This window comes from Ovis aries, chromosome 8, assembly GCF_016772045.2.
Source record: "Ovis aries strain OAR_USU_Benz2616 breed Rambouillet chromosome 8, ARS-UI_Ramb_v3.0, whole genome shotgun sequence".
In the NCBI taxonomy this organism is placed as follows: domain Eukaryota; kingdom Metazoa; phylum Chordata; class Mammalia; order Artiodactyla; family Bovidae; genus Ovis; species Ovis aries.
In genome coordinates, this window is record NC_056061.1 from 16060807 (window position 1) to 16086995 (window position 26189).

The window sequence follows — 26189 nt, forward strand, 5'->3', positions numbered from 1 at the left end:
TATTACTCAAAGAAATATCAGCTATTACTCATAGAAATATCGGTATTTGGGTGCTAGTTCCTTGAGCTGTTATTCCCATAGGGTGATGCAGAGAGGCCAGATGACACCTTTACACGTAGTATGTTTCATTACAGAAGAGGATTCCTAAGTTTAGGGGACCTGAATATTTTACATTAGAAAGTAGCATGCCTACACTTTGCTCCAGGGGAAGAAATGTTATTTCTATCTTCTATAGAAACATCTTTGAAGGGATAATATGGAAAGGTAGTCAGTGCTTTGTTTCATGGGATGAACCTGTGGTAGACCTGAGGAAAATGGACTCTCAACAGAGTTGAGACCTCATCTATTGACAAAGATGAATCCTGAAATTGTTTAAAGCAAATGAATAAAAGAAATGCCTTAAATAACATATTTAACTGTGAAAGAAAGAAAGCAGACTCACAACTTAAAAGCTATCATACTAATTCAGGATTTTCCTAGGTGCTGTGCTGTGCTATGCTTAGTTGCTCAGTTATGTTCAATTTTTTCCGGCCCCAGGGACTATAGCCTGCCAAACTCCTCTGTCCATGGGAATTCTCCAGGCAAGAATACTGGAGTGGGTTGTCATGCCCTCCTTCAGAGAGTCTTCTCAACCCAGGGATTGAACCCAGGTCTCCCGCACTGCAGGTGGATTCTTTACTGTCTGAGCCACCAGGGAAGCGCCCCCACCCCCCCCAACACTAATTCAGGCAAAACTTGAAAAGGCTTTGACTAGGTGATTGTAGAAGACAGAGATTGACACAAGAAGAAGTTTTAAAGAAAAAATCGATAAGCACGGATTATTGATTAGATGTAGCTGAGAATGAGAGCCACAATGAAATAGAGTTTTCTTTGCTGGAAAGTTAATTTTGTAATATTGTGTTGCTTCGAAGTTGCTTCAGTCGTGTCTGACTCTCGGTGACCCTGTGGACTGTGGCCCACCAGGCTCCTCTGTCCGTGGGATTATCCAGGCAAGAATACTGGAGTGAGTTGCCATGCCCTCCTCCAGGGGATCTTCCCAGCCCAGGGACTGAACCTGCGCTTTTATGTCTTCTGCATTGCCAGGCAGGTTCTTTACTACTAGTGCCACCTGAGAATATTCCTCAGCTATAAAAATTTGGAACCTTGCCATGTGGGGGGACCTCATGAAAGGATCTAGAGAGTATTAAGCTAATGAAATAAGCCAGATAGAGAGAGATAAATATCCTATGATTTCTCTTATATGTGGAATCTAAAGAACAAGACAGACAAGCAAAGCAAAATCAGACTCACAGATACAGAGAACAAACAAGTGATTGCCAGAGGGGAAGTGCTGTGGTGGGGAGAGATAGGTGAAGGGGGTTAAGAGGTGCAAACTATAAGTTGTAAAGGTGAGGAACTATGGGATGTATTTCAATAACACACAGCATAAGGAATGTGGTCAGTAATATTATAATACTTTGTATGGAAACAGATAGTTCCTATGCTTATTCTGGTGATCATCTCAGAATGTGTGCAAATATCAAATACTATGTAGTACCCCTGAAACTAACATAATACTATAAATCATTTTAATTAAAAAATTCCCATTTGTTTAAACAGTTAAAAATATAGAAGTTTTTCCCCACTAAGAAAATAATACTTTTTCTTCTTTTTTTCTTGCCTTCTTTCTGTTTTTCCTGCTTTCCTTCCTTCCTTATCTTCCTACATGTCTGGAGAAGTAGCATGGCACACAGGAGAAAGTGCCTTCAACTTTGGAATTGTTCAGACTGTCCATCAACAATTATTGATCTTACACATGTGTGTGCCTGGCACTGTTTCTGGAGCTGAAGGTGCGTGCATGGTAAGTTGCTTTAGTCGTGTTTGACTCATTGTGACCCTATCGACTGTAGCCCACCAGGCTCCTCTGTCCATGGGGTTTTCCAGGCAGGAATGCTGGAGTGGATTGCCACTCCCTTCTCCAGGGCATCTTCCCCACCTGACCCAGGGATTGAACCCGCATCTCTTATGTCTCCTGCCTGAGAAACCCAGAGGATACATTAGTAAGTTATACAATATAGGTCCTGATGGAGATAATATTCAAGTGATTGAAGACATTATTTGATGTCAAAACTCTAGTTTTCTCATCTCTAAAGTGGAGTTTTCCTAAAACAAAGGTAAGTGACTTAATGAGGTAATGAATGATAAGTTCTTGAAACATAACACGTACTCATGAAATGGTACTTATTACTACTAGTAGTATACATATTTTTAATCTGTGACTAGGCCTTTTCACTTTCTGTGTTGAAATTTACTAAATTCCAGGTAGAACAGGTAGAGGGTTCCTTGGCAATCGGTTTAGTTTTCATGAGTAGCTTTCTGGAGATACTCAAGCAGGTAACTCAAAATTACCCTCTGGAAATTGATTATAAATCTTCTCTAAAAGTTCTCAGAAGCTAACATTTTTCTTCTGAATGTGTTGAAAACACTTTCCCTTTCTTTGCCTCACTGCTGTGGTTAGTCACTCAGTCGTGTCTGACTCTTTGCGACCCCATGGACTGTAGCCCGCCAGGCTCCTCTGTCCATGGGATTCTCCAGGCAAGAATACTGGAGTGGGTTGCCATGTTCTTCTCCATTGCCTCACTGTACACAAGGTCTTTTTGCCTCATTAGTGGCGAATTCACTTGTCACGTTAGTGACTTTGACAATGTTCTTGGTATCAGTGGCGAATTTACGTAGTATGTGGCCATAAACCAAGTACAAGCTACAGAATTTCTGTTTAAACTGGAGAATTATATTTATGGTTTCTACCTTGTGGTACATTTAATCAAGTATTGCGAACATGAGGAGAAAGTACCTACTAGATTTTTTCTTTATTAGCCTATATTAATTTCATTTTACAACAGAAATATGAAAGCCAAACAAAATGATTTCTAGTTGACTTATACAGTTGTTGTGAGTCATTTTGCTTTTGACCTTGGGCCTTACAAGAGCCACCTAAAGTATAGTCTGTGATAACCCCTCAGAAATGTGCTGCCTAGCAGGCTGCCATGCTTAAATAATATAGTTTTCTTATTTCACTCAGCAGTAACGTGCCTTTGAGCAAGAGGAATCTAACACCAAACGCTTCTTTCTGGAGAAAGTAAAGTTCAGGGTCTTAAAGGAGAGGAATATCTTATTTTAAGAGATTCCGATTATTGAATATTATGTGGGTTATTGCCTTCTCAGCAAGATAAATGAGTAGCCAACACTGTCATCCTCTTCCGATAAGTCAGAAAGTGATTCTGGATTGAAAGTAGATTTGAAGCCCTTCTCTAACATTTTCATGTATGTCTGAGGTTTTTGGTAACTGAATATATGACTATATTTGGAACTAATGCATACAGAGAACTCTTGGGTTTTTGGAGAGGCCATCAAGAGTTCATATATCATTCTGTCCAGACAGTTCACTTGATGACAGCTTGATTTCAATCAGGTTAACATAACTTAGCTCTCTCTGTGTGCTGAGAGTGTCATGAAGAGACACACACTGTTCCTTGGTCACAGGCTGTATTTGAGTTTCTGGTTGGCTGTTCCTTACATGCTTGTGTAAAACTGAAGGTTGGAGCAAACACATCTATTAACAGAAATCAACTTCAAGTTTCATCTTGTAACAGTTCTTTGGAATCTCATCTGTGAAATCATCTTACCACCAACTATTCATTCTAATAAGGAAATGTAGGGGGAAATAAGAGAGCAATTAAATGCATTTCACAAATATGATGCACTGAATAGCATGGGGATTTTGCTAAGTTACTTAGAAGAATTTATTACTTGTGTGTCATCAGTGATGTTTTAAGGAAAAAATAATCATGGTGCTGTCTCAGAATAGCCTACCTATTAAAGTTATTACACAAGTAGTTTTTCTGTAGTTATCAGCCAATGCAATTAAATGAGCTTATATGGTCTTTTCAGTAAATGGAATAACTCATTGTCTAATTCACATACTTGTTTGATTACCTGCAGTTACTAGCGGCAGCACACTTAGGTTTGAATTCTCATACTCCTCATTGGCTCAGTTGAGTCATGATAGTCTCTAACAGAAAGTCAATAATATCTGCTTCCTAAGGTTGCTATAAATATTGTATTTAATGCCCTCAGCATCAAAACCAGGAACACAATAGCTTTTCAATGAATTGGGTTACTTTTCATCCTGAGATTTTTTTCGGAAGTGTAGCAAGGGGGATTCATCTACATTTGGGTTTTTTGCCATTACAATGAATATTTGCAGGATTAAAACTGTCAGAAAAAAGATCATCCAAGCCACTCTAAATTTACTGATGGAGAAAACATCCAACAGAGATATAGTAATTCCTGACGTTGGACATAAATGTGAAATATCTTCTTACCTTTCATTAGCTCAGAAGAAGTCTATATAGTATATTCCTCAATGCAAAAAAAAAAAAAAACAAAAAACCCCAAAACTAATAATTCTTCTGATTGAGGTTGATTTTGTTAATTTTATAAAGGCATTTTATAAGAAGCCTTGTTATTTTTATATTCTATTTTATTTCTATTTTCTCTATATAAAGATGCACACATAAAAAAAGTTTTTAGCAAAACCCAGCACCCACTCCTGAGAGTAACTGGGAGATCAAGCAAGCCTCGGCTTTTATCTTTCTTTTCTATTGATATATTTCTACTGAGGCTTTGAGAGGTTAGATGTTCAAATTTTCATTCTTCCTGTCTCATTATTTATGCCTAGTCTTCTCCTCTGGGACTCGCTACGGAAAGTAGAAAAAGGCGAGGGAAAGAATACATTGACCTGGATTCTAAATCCTTACTCTTTTGTGCAAAACATTTTTTTTTTCACCATCTCTTGATTTATTTCCCTGTCAGGCATCCAATAAGTCTTTTGCACAAAAACCATACTAGCTTTGAAGCACTTAAATTAGTGTTTTGGTTTTCAGTGGGAAAGGACAAAATTCATGTGGGTTATTGCTGGAACAAGATGTACATTTGAGACTCTGGAATTCTATTTTTTTTTTTTTTCTTTTTTGGTAGCAATGATCATGGTTGGGTTATATAGCATTTGTGTTGTTGCTTGTTTAATTTATCTTTACATGGAATTGAAGTCTGTACACAGAATGGGTTTCAGCTTGTTGGAGCATCAGCGTTGGCAACTTAGAATAAGGAATTATTCTTTGAAAACAGTTCTGAATCAGTATTTTACAACTGAATTAGTTCTGTGCTCCTGGGAAATCTTAAAGTTCTGACTTCTTGTAAAAACTGCATGAAACTTTTCCTTGATGGTAGTAGTTCTCCAAGAACATTACTAAAGTGACAGTGTATTTGAGCCATTTCTGATTTTTCATTCTAATAGTTACTGAGCATCATTTAGGTTTCCCATGTCCTTTCAAACTGGTAATATATTATTTCTCTGTCACTGGAATTTAATTTGTTTTTAGTGATTTGCTTCAGTAGCTGTTACATTTTACCATAGGAGTATCTCAGGTGAAAATGAATGACCAGTATCTTATAAATGAAACATACAGAGAAGATACGAATGATAGGATGAAATATATATATATATATATATATATATATATATATATAAATGGTAAAGATCAAAATACAATTATTATTAAATTTGGTCTTAGTGCTGAGACCACAGCTAAGGAAAAAATTTTTTGTGGTAAACAAATCCTTGAACTAGAAGACACAACATTTGACTTTAGATTCAATTCTGCCACCAATTTGCTGTATGATTTTGCTTATTTAAACTATCCAGGCTTAGTTTTCTCATCTGTAAACTGAGTGTGTGCTCCCTAAGCTATTTTTCCTGCTTTAACATCATGATTTGGGTGTAAGAAGCCCAGAAGCATCCGAGAGTACAAAAGATTTAGTTTGAAATGCCATTAGAACCTAGGATGGAAAACAAGGGTGAGGGTGGGCTTGAGTATGGATGTCGGTCGGACTCAAGAGGAAGTATATGGCCCACTAGAGGATTTGCAGTCTGATCAGTCTGGACTTAGGGAACTGACAAGAGCCATAAGGGTAGACAAATGAATAGAAAGACAGATTTAAAGCACTCATTCCGACACTTTACCACCCCCAATCCCTCATATGTTTCCTGTTCAGATAATAACAAACCCCAATTATATCTGGCTTGGAAACTGGAAGAAGAGAGAAGAAAGCAAGAATATATTGCTGATGTAAACTGAATCTAGGTAAAAAAGAAGACAAACTAATCCTTGCATGCATACATCAAGCCATTTTTCTTCTCCATTTACAATTTTTAATGAAAATTGCTTTCTTTTATAGAATTCAGACATGGCTTTTATATCTAAGATGACATATTGTGAACCATTCCTTGAAATTCATAACTTTCCTGGTGTTGATGATTTTATTTTGAAAAAGCAATGTCAAGTTAATCACAGAAATATTTTGACCCTCCATGTCTCTGAAGTTGGGCCTATAAACCAGAAATCTGATATTTCCACAGAAGCACGAGGGGTCATTTTACTGAGTTTTCTCTAGATCAAAAATATGTAAGCAATAACAGACAACTTAAATATGACTTTTATAAGTGAAAAATGAATGGGAAGGATCCAGCTCCTAGGCAAAAATTAAAGTGCCTATTGGATATATCCATTTGAAGGTCATGCCATCAACTCATCTTCTGAACTCTCCTCCTTTCTCTTAATCCCTTTTATGTTTCTTATTGTCAGACATCTAAGCCTAAAACTCAAAATTATTCTTCATGTTTTTCTGTCTCTGGCCTGTTGTAACCAGGTAAGTTCTAAGGCCTGTTGATTCTTCATTTGACTTATTTCTTTTCATGCACGTCTCCCAAACTACCATTGCCTTCTTACTTTTTCTCAATATGTTCCAATTCAGAGGTTACTTCTGTACAACCCTTCATTGATCTTCTCGTTCTGAATTTTGTATTTTGAAAAATTCAAAACACAAGTTTTGGAAGTTCATGAAATAAACGGAATCTATAAATTGGCATGGTACTTTGTTAATTTGGGGTTTCCCTTGTGGCTCAGGTGGTAAAGAATCTGTCTGCAATGTGGGAGACCCAGGTTTGATCCCTGGGTTGGGAAGATCTCCTGGAGGAGGGGATGGCAACTTACTCCAGTATTCTTGCCTGGAGAACACCATGGACAGAGGAGCCTAGTGGGCTAGAGTCCATGGGGTTCCAAAGAGTTGGACACGACTGAGAGACTAACAACTTTGGTTAATTTATCTATATTTTATAAATCCAAGACATATATGTAACTACAATAAAAGTTTGATCCACATGTAACAGTCAGCATAACCACACCAAGAAAATATACTCTTTTAGCGTTGCGTACAGTTCTCCACTTGTGAACCACACGTTTTGGGCCTATTCACTGTATGCTATGCTATGCACGCTAAGTCGCTGCAGTCGTGTCCAACTCTGTGCGACCCTATGGACAGCAGCCCTTATGGACAGACAGCAGCCCACCAGGCTCCTCTGTCCACAGGATTCTCCAGGCAAGGATACTGGAGTGGGTTGCCATTTCCACCACTATTCTAATCCCTTTGAGTGAAATACTAATTTCATTATGTCTAGGGCAACTATGTAATTTACTGTTCAAACTGGATCACTTTGAACAATGAAAGGGAGGATATTAATAATTATGATAATTATGTCTGATCAGTGGTGTAAACTAGAACTGTCCCCGGCAATGTGGGGAGATTATTCCAGACATGTCACTCTGAGCTATAACCTCACTGCCTTCCATAACCAATGAATAGAATTAATTTTTTTAACTTGGCATTCAGTAACTTTATATTACCCTTTTGTATCTCTCTGATGGGTGTACTCACTGATCTCCTCAAATCTTTTGCTTAAACTTTTCCACCCTTGCACCTTTGCTAACACTGTTTTCTCTCCTTTGAATGTTATCCTCACACCACGTCACCAATCTAATTCTTATACAAATTTTAAAGCAGAGTTTATCCCTCCTATTTCTGATAAAGCCCCCTAATTTAGTCTGCTGGTATTGCTTTCCCTTCTCTAATCACTGGTTGATCACATGTAAGCTTTCTCTGATACCAAATTTTTTAGGTTTAATTATCTGATAACTCTTAAATGGATTTCAGATTCTCCAAAGGCATCTTTCTTAACTTATCCTTCCTTTTGGTTCATCAGTGTCTTCTTTTATTCTTTCTCTTCACTCTTATTATCTGGACAAGAAGCTCTGGAGGTGATGTCAAAATGAAGGAACAGAATCAGAGGCAAGAGAGTATAAAAGATAAGATGAAATGTTTCTTCCACTAAGATGAAAAACATGGCAGCTGGAGAGATAAAGTGACAAAGTGAATGGCTGCATCAGTAGTTAATAGAAGGGGTGTTGGGATGTGGTGTCATAAAAGTGGGTCATGGAGAAGAGGATAAGTGGGCTGGGGAGGAATCATGGGAAAAGTTAGGAGCAGCGCAGCAATAGAATTCTGAACATTGTCTAGCCCAGGAAATTTGTTATTCAAAATGTGCCACATTCCAGAAGCACTGGTATCACTCAAGAGCTTATTAGAAATGCATATCTTCAGTCCCTGTTTTAGAGTTGCTGACTTAGAGTCATGTTATTAATAAGATTACTAAGCGATTCCTTTGGGAGAAGGCACTGGCACCCCACTCCAGTACTCTCGCCTGGAAAATCCCACGGACGGAGGAGCCTGGTAGGCTGCAGTCCATGGGGTCGCTAGGAGTCGGACATGACTGAGCGACTTCACTTTCACTTTTCACTTTCATGCACTGGAGAAGGAAATGGCAACCCACTCCAGTGTTCTTGCCTGGAGAATTCCAGGGATGAGGGAGCCTGGTGGGCTGCCGTCTCTGGGGTCGCACAGAGTCAGACACGACTGAAGCGACTTAGCAGCAGCAGCAGCAGCAAGCGATTCCTTTGGGAAGCCCTGGCTTAAAATATCCATTTGTCTTTGCATATAGATTTTATAGTCAAGCTGGGTCCTGTCACATGGGTGCACCTCTCTGAGTTAAATATTCATGTATGACCTTCAGTATATCCAGTAATAAAGGTAGGTTGGTTAAATGCTGAGTTGAAATCTAGTTTTAATTCCTCACTGGTTCCTCAGTGCTTCAAATGATGGTGTAGGTCTTGCATAGACTTTCACAAAGGTGGAGATGGAGGAGATTTGAGCTCTATGTGTGTTAGAATAATATTTTTCAGATAACAAACTGTGGTTTAATAAGAGTTGGGTGGAGAATAATGGAAATAATCTAATTATGGATGAACCAGAGTTTTCAAGTATCTGTTCCTGTCATTATGATCTGTAAGGCTTTTGACCTCAAATATCTTCTTGCCAGTTTTAAGTGCTTCAGAACAGCAAAACAGTTGGCCATCTGGTTTTACTAAACACTTTCTCATGTACAAAGGACAAGATGTATTACTTGGAGCAGCTAGAACTGCGCTGTTGGAAGAATTTGGGACACTTCTCTGTACAAACTATTTCTCAAAGACGAAGAGCTTGGCCTGTATCAAAAATTAAAGAAATTCTTTGTTGAGAGTACTTCTGATTCTTTTTTAACATGCTTCAGTTTTCTGTAGCTATGTGTAAATAAGCATTTCTTTAACTAGAGAAGGTGTTTCACAGTTTGAGTTACACATAGCCACTTACCTTACTTAGCCTTCCCTTCATGGAAAAGCAAACTTTGCAATCCAAATCTTTAGGCGAGTTTGGTTATGTTTTCCTGCTTGCTTTCATGATTAAATTGGAAATGACACTTAACTAGTTAAAATTTTGTTACTTAACAAGAAAAAATGAAGTCACAGGTTGAAAAAGACTAATGATAAATTTTTTTGTTTTTAATGATAAACATGATAAAATATAAATTATATTGCCCTATAGAAAAAAGGCAACATAAGATCATTGAAAGTAACAAAATTCAATATATGGTGCTAAACATATTGTTTTCACTACAGATGTAACAAACTCAGAAAACACAAAACCTTTCAACATTACTAATTTTATGCTTAAAATAAATAAAGCTTTCCTTCCCATGATTTGATCTAACTAGTTTTCAGCAGACTTTCTTTTTCCAATGATCCATGTACAATTTGCCATAGGATGCTTTGATCACAGTTAATAGGACAAAAATATCAGGTCAAAAGTACCAATTTTTACTTAGGAGGACAGAATCAAACAGATGTCAGCTGGCGTATATATTTGTTCAATCTTAGGCAAGATTGTTTAGCAAATACTTAGTTGATTGTGTTTCTTGACTGTTGTATTTGATCTAATTGCTTGTTTAATAATTTGCTCTTGAGGCAGTAATATACAGGCATTTGTCAAAATATTACCTATTTTAAACTACTTGTTTAAATGTAATTTAACAGAAGGAGCAGGATATTTAAACTGGGGCTCAGGAGATCTGGAGGAAAAGAGTTGTTATGTCCTCAAATTTAGTTAGATTGGAGTTAGAATTATTTATAGAGAATTTGTGACCTCATGGACTCCTTACCCATGTACAGGCACACCTCAGAGATACTGTGGGTTCAGTTTCAGACCATTGCAATAAAGTGAATATTGAGTAAACCAAATCATTAATGTTTTGGTTTCCCAGTGCATATGAAAGTTATGTTAACATTATATTGTAGTCTATTAAGTGTGCAATAGTATTATGTCTAAAAAAAGTATATACCTTAAGTGAAAATATGTTATTGCTAAAAAATGATAAATTTCATCTGACCCTCCCACACCTGATCTCTAGGAAGTTAAAGATTGTTCATGTAAGAGGCCCAATTCTTGATGCTTTCAATTTCTATTCTTGTGCTGGTTCTTTTCAGCCAAACTTCTAACTAGCTTAGAATCATGGAAAGCTTATTATGCTGATATTTAAACTAATTTGGTGGTAAATGTGGCAAATGTCTCTTTAAATTCCATGAAGAAGAATACTAACAAAAATCATTTTATGGGTTTTCAAAAAAATTTTTTTAAATCAGTAATGGTGATACATTTTTGAACACTAAAAAAAAATGAAATGTTATATTTAAAGTCAGACCCAAGGCAATTAGTTTAAGTAGAAAATTTTATTCTAAAACCAGCAAAACAACTGGGCTAAAAAAATCCAGATGCTGAGTTAGTACAATAAAGTATACTGTACTGTTATATGCAAGAATCACTGACTTCTATAGAGAGACCCCTGCAGTGAACACGCAACTCATAGCTTACAATGAAGTAGCAATTCAGGGAAAAGTGTCACTCAAATACTGTCTCAGTTCAGTTCAGTTCAGTTCAGTCACTCAGTTATCTTCAACTCTTTGCGACCCCATGAATCGCAGCACGCCAGGCCTCCCTGTCCATCACCAGCTCCCGGAGTTTACTCAAACTCATGTCTATCGAGTCGGTGATGCCATCCAGCCATCTCATCCTCTGTCATCCCCTTCTCCTGCCCCCAATCCCTCCCAGCATCAGAGTCTTTTCCAATGAGTCAACTCTTCGCATGAGGTGGCCAAAGTATTGGAGTTTCAGCCTCAGCATCCGTCCTTCCAATGAACACCCAGGACTGATCTCCTTTAGATGGACTGGTTGGATCTCCTTGCAGTCCAAGGGACTCTCAAGAGTCTTCTCCAGCACCACAGTTCAAAAGCATCAATTCTTTGGCACTCAGATTTCTTCACACTCCAACTCTCACATCCATACATGACCACAGGAAAAACCATAGCCTTGACTAGACGGACCTTTGTTGGTAAAGTAATGTCTCTGCTTTGGAATATGCTGTCTAGGTTGGTCATAACTTTCCTTCCAAGGAGTAAGCAGCTTTTAATTTCATGGCTGCAATAATCATTTGCCATGATTTTGGAGCCCCCCAAAATAAAATCTCACACTGTTTCCACTGTTTCCCCATCTATTTGCCATGAAGTGATGGGACCAGATGCCATGATCTTAGTTTTCTGAATGTTGAGCTTTAAGCCAACTTTTCCACTCTCCTCTTTTGCTTTCATCAAGAGGCTTTTTAGTTCCTCTTCACTTTCTGCCATAAGGGTGGTGTCATCTGCATATCTGAGGTGATTGTTGTTTCTCCTGGAAATCTTGATTCCAGCTGTGGTTCTTCCAACCCAGTGTTTCTCATGATGTACTCTGCATAGAAGTTAAATAAGCGGGGTGACAATATACAGCCTTGACGTACTCCTTTTCCTATTTGGAACCAGTCTGTTGTTCCATGTCCAGTTCTAACTGTTGCTTCCTGACCTGCATACAGATTTCTCAAGAGGCAGGTCAGGTGGTCTGTTATTCCCATCTCTTTCAGAATTTTCCACAGTTGATTGTGATCCACACAGTCAAAGGCTTTGGCATAGTCAAGAAAGCAGAAATAGATGTTTTTCTGGAACTCTCTTGCTTTTTCCATGATCCAGCAGATGTTGGCAATTTGATCTCTGGTTCCTCTGCCTTTTCTAAAACCAGCTTGAACATCTGGAAGTTCACGGTTCACGTATTGTTGAAGCCTGGCTTGGAGAATTTTGAGCATTACTTTACTAGCGTGTGAGATGAGTGCAATTGTGCAGTAGTCTGGGCATTCTTTGGCATTGCCTTTCTTTGGGATTGGAATGAAAACTGACCTTTTCCAGTCCTGTGGCTACTGCTGAGTTTTCCAAATTTGCTGGCATATTGAGTGCAGCACTTTCAGAGCATCATCTTCCAGGATTTGAAATAGCTCAACTGGAATTCCATCACCTCCACTAGCTTTGTTCGTAGTGATGCTTTCTAAGGCCCACTTGACTTCACATTCCAGGATGTCTGGCTCTAGGTGAGTGATCACACCATTGTGATTATCTTGGTCTTGAAGATGTTTTTTGTACAATTCTCCTGTGTATTCTTGCCACCTCTTCTTAATATCTTCTGCTTATGTTAGGTCAATATCATTTCTGTCCTTTATCGAGCTCATCTTTGCATGAAATATTCCCTTGGTATCTTTAATTTCTTGAAGAGATCTCAAGTCTTTTCCATTCTGTTGTTTTCCTCTATTTCTTTGCGTTGATCACTGAGGAAGGCTTTCTTATCTCTCCTTGCTATTCTTTGGAACTCTGCATTCAAATGTGAATATCTTTCCTTTTCTCCTTTGCTTTTTGTTTCTCTTTTCACAGCTATTTGTAAGGCCTCCTCAGATAGCCATTTTGCTTTTTTGCATTTTTTTTTTCCATGGGAATGGTCTTGATCCCTCTCTCCTGTACAATGTCACAAACTTCATCCATAGTTCATCAGGCACTCTGTGTATCAGATCTAGTCCCTTAAATCTATTTCTCACTTCCACTGTACAATCATAAGGGATTTGACTTAGGTCATACCTGAATGGTCTAGTAGTTTTCCCTACTTTTTTCAATTTAAGTCTGAATTTCACAATAAGAAGTTCATGATCTGAGCCAGTCAGCTCCCGGTCTTGTTTTTGCTGACTGTATAGAGCTTCTCCATCTTTGGCTACGAGAGAGAGAGAGCCATGATATTATAACAGATCATTAGAGTTGGCTCTTTGGTTTCTCAGTGAAAAACATCATGAGGCATGTATACTGGTTTTTCTATTGCTTCTATGACAAATCATTACAAATTTAGGGGCTTAAAACAGCCTTACAATTCTGTAGGATAGAAGTCTGACACCGGTTGCTGGGCTAAATCAAGGTATTAGCTGGACTATGTTCCTTTTTGGAAGCTCTAGGGAAAAATCTGCTTCCTTGCCTTTTTTAGCTGCTAGAGATTGTTCACATTCCTTAGCTCCTGGCCCCCTTTCTCCATTTTCAAAGGCAGCAATGCTGTATCACCATGACGGTTTTTCAAGACTCAGGTCTCTTTCTTCCTCTGACTTACTCTTCCATTTTTAAGGACTTTGCAATTACATTGGATATACCTGGATAACCTCCCTACTTTAAGATCAGCTGATTAACAACATTAATTCCATTTGCAGACTTAATTCCCCTTTACCCTGTAAACCTAACATATTCACAAGTTATAAATATTAGCACTTGTCATTGTTGGGGGCATAGCTGTGCTTACCATAAACAGAGATGATGGCAGCTATGAGAAAACAGGTGGAAATGCTAGGGCTACGTGAAATATAATTCTTTGGGGGGAACTTGGTAATACTGTGAAGATGGCCCAGGGTCTTGCTCTACAAGGTCTGGTCCATGGGTCGGAACATGGGCATCACCTTGGACTTTGTTAGAATACAGTATCTTGGACCTCCACCACAGACCTACTGATTTGGGAACTGCAGTTTAGCAAAATTCTCAAGTGAGATTCATATGCATATGAAAGTGTGAGAGGCAAGCTCCTAGAAGAGGGGTTCCGTTCCTTCAACCAGAGAAACTTCAGTTGTATGTGCTTTGGTTATTGGGCTACTAAGTTTTCTCTTGAAGTTGGGAACTGAAAGAAAAGTTGGACAATCTCGGCTGCACAGGCTGCAGAGGCGTCCTCTTCTCAGACATTTCTTTTCCCACAAGTCCCTGTCTTCATCTGGTGTTACTGACATTCTTCAAGTACACAGTTTCCTTATGGGGGGTGGTGACTGGGAAGGGGTGGGAGGTGAAAAGTGACCGAAAACTGTAGACAGCTAATTGTTAAATTTCCAGAAGATGAAAAGCGATGTTTAAGTCCAGTATAAGGATTTAGAATCCAGCTCTGTTGAGTGACACACTGAGCAGATTTAACTTTATTATCTGTCTCTTGCTAATGGTTTCTGTCAGCCTCTTTTTGGCACAATGTATCCATTTTAAAGTATCTTTTTTCAGTCTCAATTAATATGCCATTCTTATGTATAACTTTATTAAAGTTTACTGAGTTTTAATGTTTTCCATGTGACTCAACTATATGTATTATTATAAATTATTTTTGTTATATCTTTATGCTTTAGTAAATATGTCAGCATATATACTTAAAAAATGGAAGTTTCCTAAAGCTTGGGAAGAAGACTTAGGAACATAGTCTCTAGCAAAAGTTTAGAATGCAGAAACAAACAAAAAAAAACTGTGAGCACTTTGGAGAATTTTAGAGACTGTGACATCATAAGGCTTCAAAATAAGTTCATTGAAACAAGCCATAATTTATTTTATATCCTTCTGTATTAGAGTCACTAATGTGATAAATCAGGGAAGCATGTGCACAGCGAAACTTGAGAGCACTGGATACGCTTGGTGACGGAAGTGATACATTCTGATCATTTAAAAACATTGTACCCAAGGTCTGTTGCCTGGTGATTTACGTAAAGCAGAGAGGTAGAAATAGGTGTCTGTCCTTGACTCCAAGCTACTCGTTTTTATAAAAGCCATTTAAGAAGGTGAAAGAGTGATTTTTTTTCCTAATAGTTGATTTAAAAGTTTAAAGGGATAATAAATAGATTATGCAGAAAAGGGAACCAGAATTAAAAATTATCATTCTTAAAGGGAATGCTGTGATTGAAGTCAGAACTTCATCAGTGCTGGAGAAAATTTTTTTACTTTATTAGTAGACAAATGTGGTGATCTGCTTGTAGAAGTACCGATGAAAAAGAAGTAGGGTTCTAAATGATCATAAAGTTCCCATGTGCTTATAGTGTAATTATCTGAGGGCAGAGACTATTTGATTTTGAATCCCCAAGGCCTAGCCTAAAGCATGGCACTTAGTTACTTGGTAAATGTTTGGTGAATGAATAATTACTGAATTACATAAAAGCTAGCATTAGGTTTGGTTGTAATAATACAAGTCTAGAGTCTGTGGTGTAAGATAATTTACACCCAAAATAGTACATCTGCTCTGGATATCATGTTTTTAGAGTTATATTGAAAAAATGCTATGCAGGAGGACAAAATGAGAACTCTGTTGAAGAAAAACATCCTTAAGGGGAATGTTACAGTGGGAGGAAAGCAAGAAAGAGGGCATTTTAAATAGTCATTATTTTGAAACCTTTATAGAAACATGAGGACAGGTTTGTTACTATAGTAGGTTGGTAAAAAGCAAAAGTAGGAAAATTATAAAGCTATAAATTTCAATGTAATGTGGGAATTTTCTAACAAGGCTGTCCGGTGATGGAATGGGCCCCCTTAATGCTGATGCTTTGCCTGTCACCGGAGGCTGTATGACCATTGTTCAGAGATTTTGGGTATGGAAGGATGCCTTAAAACAAGACTTCTGATTCTCAAACACACTAGGGCATGGGCTGCAGACTTTTATTTTTAATCTACTATACTGTTCAGGAAATGTTTATTGATTTGACACTTGTTAACTTTTATGGGGTTGGTATCTCTTTAGTTTGCATCTGTAAATTTGAATGAGACAAAGGGAAAGGCTATGGTGCATAAGAAATAAGAAGGAATAGAACTCTTCAAGACATTTAGGAGATTCAGAAATTTCTAACCCTTGGTTGCTTAATTTCCATGCAATCCTCTTATTGATTTCTCTCCTACAGTGAGTAAGTATAACATTTAGAGATGCACATGAAGCAAACTTTCCTGGGTTTGTTCTAATTCCTGGTCATTGTAGTAGTAGATTTGTGTTGCTTGACAACTTTTTGCTCAGGCATTCACTCATATCTTTTACTTTCACGAATAAAAAAATTAAGACATAATCCCCCAAAACATGGGGTCACAAAACTTATAATAGAAAAGTGGATATTTAAAATTCCTGATATAAAGTGATACAAAGATCACTTCCATAAGAAGTGTTGTGTTGTTATTCAAGGGTATGCTCTACTTTTGATATGACCTTATAGCGCAAACATTTTTTCTGGACTAGAACGATTTCCTAAGGGAGATGGAAAAAAAGACTGGCAGGTATGATGGTGGTATGCTAGAATAGCCAAGGAGATGAAAGAATAGTGACAAAATCTCTTGGTAGAAAACAAGAAAGTATGGGCTCCAGATTTTCAAGGTGCACTGCAGTTTCTACTAAACTTCATATTAAATCAGAATGTAAAGGTTTTGTATCACAATCAGACAACATAAAGTTCTGGGAAAGCTCTTTGTAACAAAGTTGCTCTAAAAATGCAAAGAAAAACCTAACAAAATTACTTGAACTGATGTTTGTCATAACTTTTCCCCTCCTCCTTGTTCCTGATAGATTCGAGGAAAAAGCCAGTATTCTGCTTAAACAAAGAGATTGTTCTGGGCATGACAATGTGAATAAAAGATTTTTCTGTCTAATTCTTCCCATATGTTGGAAAAACTAAGTTTATTGTTTAGAGTACTTTGATGGAGCAAATAAGTTAATGAAGTAAACCCAAGTAATAAATCCAGTAAATTCAGTATAATCCCGTCTCGCACTGTCAGATGTCGCTGTTAGCTGTTATTACATCGCCATTTCACTAGGGTAGGACCTTCAAATTATGTTCACGGTTAACTGGAACAAGTTTTTTCCTAAAAACAAAATCTTTTTTTAGGATGCCATTTTTGAATATTTTTTTATTATCAGTTAAAAAATATGGTACTTGCTATGCACTCCAGTGTTCTTGCCTGGAGAATCCCAGGGATGGCAGAGCCTGGTGGGCTGCTGTTTATGGGTAGCACAGCAGCAGCAGCTACATAACGAGAATAGATATAACTTATATGTGAATTCTAAAGTATCATTATACAGTGGACACCAAGGAACTCATCACTGAATTTTTAAAAATGCTATCAACGTTTTACATCGGAACCAGCTGCTTCCGTCCTCTTCTCTGCACCCGGAGAATCAACAGAGAGATATGTCATTCTGTCTTAAATTTTAAAAAGTGGACTATGCCTAGCTGCTATAGTATTAAATTTTGCTTGTTTTGAGCTATAACATCATACTGTAATTACTATATGTAAGAGGCCATCTATATTGTTGCAAATTGCAGTTGATGTATCTAGACTGTGTTATTTTCCTTGTGTGAGCACACTACAGTTTATCTAGCTTCTTTTATTTTTTTATTATTTTATTTATTTATTTATTTATTTTTTCTAGCTTCTTTTAGATGACCATTGGATTTTTCTAATTCTGTTTTATTACTATAAACATTGCCACTGTGAGCTTTTTGGAAGACATGTGTGAGAGTTTCTCTTGTGTTTATGTAAAAATTTCTCTAGGAGTGGAAATTCTAGGTTATGGGCCATACATGTTCTGTCTCTATAAAACAATGCCCAACTGTTTTCCATGGTGGTGGTTTCAGCTTACCCTAGCCCTCACGCAAATGTTGCATTTGATCATTATCTTCTCTAATGCTTGATATTATCAAGCATCGCAACTTTTTCCATTCAAATTATCATAAATAAAGTGTTCTATTATAAATGTGAACATTCATAGATTTTTTTTAGACCAAAGGAAATAGTAATAAAGTGGCAATCAAGGAAAAATTGATGTTGTTCATTCATTTAACAAGTGTTGTTGAATGCCTACAGCTATGAAAAATGTGTAAGTATAAAGAAAAAATATGAAAAAAGTTTTCACTCTAAGGAGATTTTAGGATACATAAAGCTGAAGCCTTCAAACAGTAGTACAAGACAGTGTTATTTTCATTTTTCAGATTTCCTTCTCCTCTCCCTGCATATTCTTTGCCTCTATAACTTAGGACTTTGCAAGAAAGAAATTTAATTGGTTTCTATCTTCAAACAACTTCTGAGTGTCTATTCTGTCTTATTCATTTATTCTATCAGCTTGCACTTGGACTACCACAATCTTCTACTGAAGGATGATACAGATCTGAATATGAACAAAATGGAGAGTTGAATGAGTGAGGCTTTTCTGCCTGAGTGAAAAGACATGCAGGAAAGTAAAAGAAAACAAGGTGCATGACTTTAAATGGAAGAAGGGAAGAATTTGAACATTATCCTATTGACAATGGGGAGCAGCTAAAGGAATAAAATAGTTTTTTTCTTGATTCTTGATTTATTCAGAAGGGATAAGAGATTATATTTAGAAGAGACGTGATGAAGCTCAATGTATGACGGAAACAAAAAAGGCCATATATGCAAGTCCCTAGAATATTTTTTTCATGAAAAATAAAGAGTAAAATAACATATGGTACAAAAAGCAGTATCTAAGACAATCTCTAAATTAGAGTTTTCAATACATACAGTAAATGGTATAGACCACATAATCTTGGAAAAAATAAAATCAACATTCTTGACTTCTTACCTGGTATAAATTATTCTGGATATATTTAATGCCTACCATAAAGCAGTAGTATTCTGTTCACAAATAGTTTATTCCTTTGTTTTTAAACTTTTGTATGGTTTTAATGTCAAATATGATTAGCTACTTTCCTAATTTGTATATAACAAAAATTCTTATCAAACCCTGTAGCTCAGTATTCACTGATTTGGATTTTTAGTTTACATATCAAACATGTTTTTGGAAAGAATATGCATGAAGATACAGAGCTCGAATGAAATGTTGAATGAATGAGAATCACGCAGTTGGCTGAATGACATTAAAAATGTCCTGTTTCTCTTAGTACTTCTTTATAGCATAGTTATTGTGAGACTGTTTTCCTTTGAGAATCTTTTCTAGTGAGTTGTTATGTCTTTTAGAAAGACATATTAGTTCAGATAAAGTTCTCTAAGTAGATCCACTGCTTTTCAAGGCTAAAAGTGAAAGGAAGAGACCAAAAAAAAAAATTTCATGGTAGAAACCAGTTTGGAAACTCTTTTATGCTGTAAATGAGGTATGGCATTGTTTTTTACTTCATTGTATAAAGTTTACAGGTCTAACTTTACAAGGTAGCTATTAACCTTTGGAAAGCAAATAATGAAACCTAAACATACACACAATCTTAAAATTGCAATTTAGTTTACATAGGCAAGTTGGACATATTTGCTAATGATTGAAAGAAGCTGTTTTATATATTTATTAGAATAGTTTATTTTTATATTTTATTCATTCCCTTTTATTTCTACTCTTGCTCTCTTATTAACCAATAAGTAATGTGTTTGCTGTGTATGTTTTACACTGTCTGTCTGAAATAGTCTATACAGCTTTCACTATTAAAACAGACTTCTAAGACCAAACTAAGCTAAAATTTGTACCTTACTCATTTTTTCCTCAATTACATTATTATTGACCTAAAGAACATAGCAAACCTTTTTCCTTATTTGGCATGTGGCTATGTTCTGGCTTTTTTCTTTTGTGGAAAAATCTGGAAAGTACTAATCAGGATAAAGAATTGGAAAAATAAATCACACATAATTCCACTGCCCAGAGGTGGCCAGTTAACATGTCGGTTTACTTCCTTTTAACTTTTAAAAATAGTTGTTAAAAATAGAGTTGCGTTCATATTTTACAAGCAATTTTGTGATTTTTCTACATCTTCATTATAATATAAGCATTTCATTTAAGTCTTTTAAACATAGTTGTATTGACTATGTAATATTCCATTATAGATGTATCGTAATTTGTTTAATTTTCCTCTATTGTTAGACTTTTTAGTTGTTTTCAAATTTTGTTGGCTCATAGGAAAAGCAAGGGAATTCTAGAAAAACATTTACTTCTGCTTCATTGACTATGCAAGAGCCTTTGGCTGTGTGAATGTGAGTGAGTGTAAGTCGCTCAGTTGTATCTCACTGTTTGTGATTCTATGGACTGTAGCCCACCATGGGATTTCCCAGGCAAGAATAGTGGAGTGAGTTGCTGTTCCCTTCTCCAGGGGATTTTCCCAACCCAGGGATCAAACCCAGGTCTCCCTCATTATAGCAGATTCTTTACTGTCTGAAACAACAAACTGTGGAATCCCAGACCACCTTACCTGCCTCCTGAAAAAGCTGTGTGCAGGTCAAGAAACAACAGTTAGAACCAGATGTGGAACAACAGATTGGTTCAAAATTGGGAAAGGAGTACATCAAGGCTGTATATTGTCACCCTGCTTATGTAACTTCTATGCAGAGTACATCATGTGAAATGCTCGGTTGAATGAATCACAAGCTGGCATCAAGATTGCTGGGAGAAATATCAACAACCTCAGATATGCAGATGATGCCACTCTAATGGCAGAAAGTGAAGAGTAACTAAACAGCCTTTTGATGAGGGTAAATGAGAAGAATGAAAAAGCCAGTTTAAAACTCAACATTCAAAAGACTAAGATCATGGCATCCAGTCTCGTCACTTCATGGCTAATAGATGGGGAAAAAGGGGAAACAGTGACAGACTTTATTTTCTTGGGCTCCAAAATCACTGCAGATGGTGACTGCAGCTGTGGAATTAAAAGATGCTCACTCCTTGGAAGAAAAGCTATGACAAGCCTAGAAAGCACATTAAAAAGCAAAGACTTCACTTTGCTGACAAAGGTCCATATAGTCAAAGCTATGATTTTTCCGGTAGTCATGTATAGATGTGAGAGTTGGACCATGAAGAAGGCTGAGCACTGACGAACTGATGTTTTTGAACCCGTGGTGTTGAAGAAGACTCTTGAGAGTCCCTTGGACTGCAAGGAGATCCAACCAGTGAATTCTAAAGAATCACTTCTAAATAGTTGCTGGCAGGACTGATGCTGAAGCTGAAGTTCTGCTACTTTGACCACCTGATGCAAAGAGCTGACTTAATGGAAAAGACCCTAATGTTGGGAAAGATTGAGGGCAGGAGAAGAGAGCAACAAGGATGAGATGATTGGACGGTATCATCGACTCACTGGACATGAGTTTAAGCAAGCTCTGGGAGATGGTGAAGGATAGAGAAACCTGGTGTGCTGCAGTTCATGGGGTTGCTAAGAGTCAGACGTGATTTAGTGACTGAACAGCGACAGCAATTTTTGTTATAAATAATATTAGACGCTTTTGTACATAAATATTGGTCTTATACTTTACTGATTTCTTATGATAAATGATTAGTCATGGAACTACATTGCCAAGTTATTTTCAGAAAGGCTCTACTAGTTGTCATTTTTATCAGTACTTATGAGCATGCTCACATTATTAAGCTCTTAAAAATATATAAGCTCTTGAGTATAATCTTTTTCCTTATTTGGTGTGTTAAAATACGGTAGTATTACATTTTACTTTTTAATTTTTGCATTTTTTGAATATTCACTATTCATTTGTAGTTTTTCTTTATACACTGTTGATCCATTACCTTTGTTCATTTATTGGGCTTCCCAGGTGGTACTAATAGTAAAGAACCTGCCTGCAAATGCAGGAGACTAAGAGACATGGGTTCAGTCCCTTGGTCAGGAAGATCCCCTGGAGGAAGACATGGCAATCCATTCCAGTATTCTTGCCTGAAGAATCCCATGGACAGAGGAGCCTGGCGGTCTACAGTCCTTAGGGGCACAAAGAGTTGGACACAACTAAAGTGACTTATCACACACCTTTGTTCCTTTATCAATGAGGGTTTAGTTTTTTTGTTTTTTTTTTTTTGTAAGCATGGACTTTTTATTGTATTTGCAAAATATTAATTTTTTTTCAGATTTTGTTCAGATTTTTTGCCTTTTTATTTACTGTTTAATGTTGCAGAGTTTTAAATTTTGTGTTATTCAAAAACCTTAAACTTTAAAATTATTTTCATTGCTTTTACTTTATAAAACTTTTTCCTTTCCATAGATTAAAATGTATGTTTAATGACTAAATATAACTTGAATCCATGTGTAATTTATACTCAGTGAGTATCTAAATTGTATATTTGGGGAAGGAAATGGCAACCCACTCCAGTATTCTTGCCTGGAGAATTCCATGGACTGAGGAGCCTGGTGGGCTAGAGTCTATGGGGTCGCAAAATGTCAGACACAACTGAATGACTAAACAGCAAATTGTATATTTCCCCAAATTCAAGTATCTCAGCCTTGTCTCCTCTTCATCTCTGATTTATGATGTCTCTCCAGGGTATCTGAGATGTGTTTAGCAGATTTTTTGTTTCTTTGATCTGTCTGTCCTTACTCTGATGATTTAATTTAATTTCTGTAGTATTTAGCAGCCATGTTGCCTATATCTGATGCCCTGAAAGCTTGGATTTGAGGAATTTTGCCCAGTGGTTTCCTTAAGTTTTAGGACTATTCAGCCTCTGACACTTCTTCACTCCTTTTCCCTCAGCACATGGATGCACCTTAATTGTGTCTCATCCCATGACAATGGACTAATAACACTCTGGTCAAATCCCGGGAGCTAGAAGATTCTTGCTTGGCTATTAAAACAAAGAAATGAACCAGCAAAGCAGCTGTTAGTGACTACAGCACAAAAGAGAAGCAGGTTAAAGTTACCTGCAGCTTCTGAAGCATCTTGAAAGAGTGATGGGGGGAAAAAAACCAATCTCTTAGAACCACATGTGGCCTGTGATCTAACTAGGAAGGAAAGGGCCAGTGGGGAAATAGCCACATAAACCCCTGGAGAATTTCTGTGAGTGTGAAACTGTTGGGAAAGTTCAAGAGAATTAATATAAATTGTCTTCATTGATTAAGAGGGCTTCTGATAAGCTGGGGTACTCTCAACCTTCAATACAGTATAAACTCTCTGAGAGTAGTTTAATAAGTTCTGTGATTATTGTAGTCAATTAGATGTGAGATGAAAGTACAAAGATTTAAATTCCAGGTAGAATTTTAAATTTAAATTTTGGATCATTAATTCAAATGAGACGAGGCCATAATCTTGAATATGAAGCCTCCTTTAGCCCTCTTTATCATCTGCTGTTTTCATCCTAAAGCAGGAAAGAGGCAGTGGAAGAAATACGTACATACTGCTGTCTCTGGGATTGCACAGAGTCGGACACGACTGAAGCGACTTAGCAGCAGCATTATTATATTTATAAAATAAATATGTATTTATAATTATAATAGAAAATATTATATGTTTATAATAATATATATTACTTTATATATGTACCAATTTCCCATCTCTCATGAAACCTAGCCAGCAGGATACTAAGTGAATAAACAGAGCTGAAACTTTGAGAGTTCATTTGGTTTGATTTTTCTACAATTCCAAACTACCTAGAAAAGATTTTATCATTATCTTGATGATCAACTTAGTACCTCGTGTTTTCCATAAAGCAGAATATTAAAAAGAAACAGCAGTATAGCCCCCAATACCACAGGGTCAAAACCCTCGTGTCTTTCCTTTAATAAGAAGCATACTTTAAAATATTGTCTTTTATAGTCATCAGTTCTCCCATTACTTTAAGCCAAAGGCTTTTGCTGGCTGCTGCTGCTAAGTCGCTTCAGTCCTGTCCGACTCTGTGCGACCCCAGAGACGGCAGCCCACCAGGGTCCCCTGTCCCTGGGATTCTCCAGGCAAGAACACTGGAGTGGGTTGCCATTTCCTTCTCCAATGCATGAAAGTAAAAAGTGAAAGTGAAGTCGCTCAGTCATGTGCTGGCTAGATGTAATTTTATTTATGTACATAATTATATCTTTAGTAGATGGTTACTTCAGTTAATGGGTCAAAGGAAATGTTCTTAACTATCTGTTTATTATCAGACTATGGAAGACCACAGGATACTGTTAGTAGTTAGTAGTATGCAACCATTAGCTAGAATAGGACATCTTGAACAAGAGGTTTTTAAAAATCTGTGTGTGTGTGCTCAGTTGCTAAGTGGTGTCTGACTCTTTGTGGCCCCATGGACAGAGGAGAGAGGACGAGCCAGCCAGACTCCTTTGTCTATGCAATTTTCCAAGCAAGAATACTGGAGTGGGTTGCCATTTCCTTCTCCAGGGGATCTTCCTGACCCAGGGATTGATCCCACCTTTCCTGTGTTTTCTGCATTGGCATTTAGATTCTTTACCACTGAGCCACCTGGGAAGCCTTTTAAAAATCTAGGCTTACATAATTTTAAATCATGAACTGTCTTGTGATATTCTCTCAGCTTTCCAATGATCTCCCAGTAACAGAAACCTTTGCAAGGCCTTACTGTGGTGTGAGTCAAATGAGGGTGGCACTCACTAAACTGGCACAATGCCAGTGTTAAGAGTACCCAACTGTAATGTAAAAGTACTAATCTCTCCTAGTACTTTTATAGAACCTTTTCCTAAAGAGCCAAAGATGCTGAATCAATGCCGGTATACTTTCCTTATGGTAGGCATAGTTGATTGCAGTTCCTCATCACTTACTCTCTGTTAGCTAGATACTGTGCTTTGTGATGGAGATACAGAGAGGAACACATAAAATGTGGGCTTGCAGTTCAGTGACTCTCAAATGTATGTGCCTAAGAATCATTCTGGAGGGTTGTTAAAAATGTATATTGCTCATTCTTTCCCTCAGAGATACTAATTCAAAAGATCTGGGCTGGGCCCAGGAGCCTGAATTTTGTCAGGAATAATTTGATGAAGCTTTAAGGCAGGACACAGACTGTGGGGTCAGAGTGCTTATACACTGGTTCCCTAGTTACTTGGAGAAGGAAATGGCAACCCACTCCAGTATTCTTGCCTGGAAAATCCCATTGACGGAGAAACCTGGCATGCTACAGTTCATGGGGTCACAAAGAGTCAGACATGACTGAATGACTAACACACACCCCAGATACTATCTGTGCCTGAAATCAAAGTTTCTAGTTCCAGAAGTCACAGAGTCTAAGTTGAATTATTTGTAAATTCCTACTTTATAGAATTATTGGGAAGACCGGATGAGAAGATGTATAGAAAGTACTCAGCAGAGGGCCTCATCTGGGGTAGAAACTCATTAAGTGAGTGCCTTTGTTAGTATTAAAAAGCAAATCTGGACCAACTGTACTATTTTTGTGCAATTCAATTGGAAAACGTTCAAAGTAGGAGTCTGGGGATAATTGAAGAGTCTAGGAGGAATTGACTTATGATGAAAGGCAAGAATAATTCAGCATTTACAACTGTAAAAAGTTAAAAGGTTTAGAGTGGTTGTGGGAAAAGACATAGCTGAAGGGCATAAAGAAGACATTACTGACCAAAATGCAGAATAAGATGATCAGAGTATTTGATGCAACTAAAGAAAGGAAATGGAAATTGCAACAGTCTTCCTAACAAATGGTAGGAAGGATTATGGTTATTCTGACATATGAAAAGGAACACTAATTTTAAAAAATAGCTAAAATACATTTTCAACAAAAGCAAAAAAAAATGCTGTTCTTTGTTGATAAATTAAGAAAAACAAAATAAAGCAAAAGAATTATTTGTAAATTCAAACAAAAAGAAGAAAACAACCACCCAGGAACTTTGGCTGTAAAAACCAAAGAAAGAATGAACTGAGGACTTGGTAAGAAATGGAGTTCATCAGAGATCCATGTTCTGAGATTATTACTATTTTTCAAATGCTGTGCAGCTGGAGTGAAAACAATGAACTCTATCTGTTTTTCCTAATATTTTAGTGGTCTTATTAATC

General features: G+C 37.1%; 1 long non-coding RNA gene across 2 annotated transcripts in view; it reads left to right on the forward strand.

The window, feature by feature from the left end:
- The window catches only part of LOC121820228 (uncharacterized), a 37635-nt gene extending 15153 nt beyond the window's left edge, over positions 1–22482 (forward strand). For both annotated transcript variants that reach the window (XR_009601513.1, XR_006060714.2), the window contains exons 2-3: positions 1716–1840; positions 18582–22482. This is a non-coding gene — a long non-coding RNA (uncharacterized LOC121820228). The remainder of the gene's footprint in view (positions 1–1715; positions 1841–18581) is intronic.
- Positions 22483–26189: the final 3707 nt, after the last annotated feature.